This window comes from Notechis scutatus, chromosome 12 (assembly GCF_049901735.1).
Source record: "Notechis scutatus isolate UNSWTSFEM ecotype Mainland chromosome 12, rNotScu1.2, whole genome shotgun sequence".
In the NCBI taxonomy this organism is placed as follows: domain Eukaryota; kingdom Metazoa; phylum Chordata; class Lepidosauria; order Squamata; family Elapidae; genus Notechis; species Notechis scutatus.
In genome coordinates, this window is record NC_142020.1 from 14,068,150 (window position 1) to 14,070,649 (window position 2,500).

Here is a 2,500-nt window from a genome sequence, read left to right on the forward strand (position 1 = left end):
AAAAAACATATCCAGGGAAAATATATATATGTATGTATGTATGTATGTATGTATGTATGTATGTATGTATGTATGTATGTATGTATGTATGTATATATATAAATTTCAGGGGACAGCAGGTTTAAAAAATTGCATATGAGGGCCATTCACAAGAAAAAGGCATGCAAGAGGAAGTGGCCTACATAAGCTTCTTTTAAATACAGAATAAAAGAGTTGGAAGGGACCTTGTAGGTCATCTAGTCCAACCCCCAGCCCAAGCAGGAGACCCCACACCATTTCTGACAGAGGGCAGTCCAATCTCTTCTTGAAAGCCTCCAGTGATGAAGCTCCCACAACTTCCGAGGGCAACTTCTGTTCCATCACTTGATTGTTCTCACTGTCAGAAAATTTCTCCTTATTTCTAGGTTGAGTCTCTCCTCGACTGGTTTCCATCCATTGTTCTTAGTCTGGCCTTTGGGTGTTTTGGAAAATAGGTTGACCCCTCACATAAATAAACAAGAATGAATATGTTAAAAGAAAGTGGAGAACAATAAATGAACGTGGTCTCTTTTTTCCACATATTCTAAAAGGTAAAAGGGAAACGTCCCCATCACACATACATGCTAGTTGTTTCCGGCTCATCTCCGTTACAAAGCCAAAGAGCCAGCGCTGTCCGAAGACGTCTCCGTGGTCATGTGGCCAGCAGGACTGAACGCTGAAGGTGCACAGAACGCTGTTACCTTCCTGCCAAAGTGGTCCCTATTTTTCTACGTGCATTTTTTACGTGCTTTCGAACCAGTGATGGGATTCAGCCAATTTGCACCAGTTTGGGAGAACTGGTTGTTAAGTTTCTCAGCAGTTTGGTGAACTGGTTGCTGGAAGAAATCATTAGGGCAGAGAACCGGTTGTTAAATTTTTTTGAATCCCACCACTGTTTCGAACTGCTAGGTTGGCAGAAGCTGGGACAAGCAACGGGAGCTCACTCCGTTACACGGCGCTAGGGATTCGAACCGCCGAACTGCCGACCTTTCTGATCGACAAGCTCAAGTTCCTGTATATTCTAAAAGCAACACTCCAATAATATGTTGCTTGCTGTCCCATCTAGGGTTTCACTTCACAAATACATCTAGTTTAATTGCATCATGGTTTCGTGGCCCATGGCAAAGCAGAAGCTGTGCTAGCAACCGTCTAGCCTGCCACCCTTAAAATTATACTTTCCGTCGCATTTCTCCCCAAATCCCCTTTGTTGACTTCATTCCTCATTTCCATCATCTTCTGCTCCATAATAATATATGAGAAAATGCCTTGTCTCCACTAGTAATTTGCAGTTGCAGATAATGAGCAGTGAAGTGCCTCCAGATGAGTGTCCGGGGAAGCTATGATGATAGCTTTGTTCCGCTAAAGAAATGGCAGTTAAATATAAAATACAATGGATTACCACCTCGACATTGCAATCTTCGGAAGACGGTATTCTTCCCAAAATGGAAGCGCTCCTTTGGAATGATTTATGTATTCTGCTTAAGCACAAGGTGTAGTGACCCAAAGAAGACAAAAGAAGGAAGGAAGGAGAAACCACAGACGGATAAAAGCGAGCAAAGGGATTAACGGAGGCATCAGACTGACGCCTGACACGGCTTGAATATAATGCTGAGTAAACTTTGGAGCAGGGGTTGGTGAAGGAGAGCCAATTCAGATGTTCTCCCTTTGGAGATCGTTCCAGGAAGACCACAATTTGACTTTTGGAATTCAGAGTTTTTGCAGTCAAGACTCCACGCTAGAACTGAAGAAGATTCTTGGATGAGAAGTGAAATGTTTTCAAGGAAAAGAACCGAGAAAACCCAGTTGCTTTTTGGAAAAGCACCTTTGATCTGGATGATTGAGTGTTCTGACCCAAACCTTGTTCCAAGGAAACATACCCCAAACGGAGGTAACAGCAAAACCTTTTAACGATTCTTTACGAATTCCATTCCTTCATGGTTAAAAGGCTGTTTCAAACTCATTGTCTCTGATAAGAACGAGCCTTGCCAAGGTTGTGCAAGCCTGCCAAGAACACTAGATAAAGTTGCCAAGAATTATTTCAAACACAAAGAGTCTCCAAACACAAACTAAGATATTCCAAACGTCCACAAGGCTTGAGTGCAAAAACTTCTTTGCTTCCTGCAAAGAACTCCGGTTTCTCAGCTGGCTTTTATCTCTTAAGGCAGGGGCCATTACCTTACAGCCTTACTCCTGAGTCGCCCATGCTGCTGCAGCTGCTTTTTCCTTTGAGCAGCCCTGGGCACAGGCTCTTCGGGGACCTCTTCATCACTGCTGCCAGCCTCCACAATCTCCGAAGGCAGCACTCCACTCCCTGATGGTCCTGGCCCCATCCCTGCATCACACGCAGGCCCTCATCTGAGTCCTCACTCTCCAAGACCTCAGCCGTCCTACCTGCTGCCGGTGAACCATAACATTGAGAGTCTCCATAGACATAAAGACTCCATGGTTTAACTTGGAGGCACCTTCAAGAAAGTGAGCCATT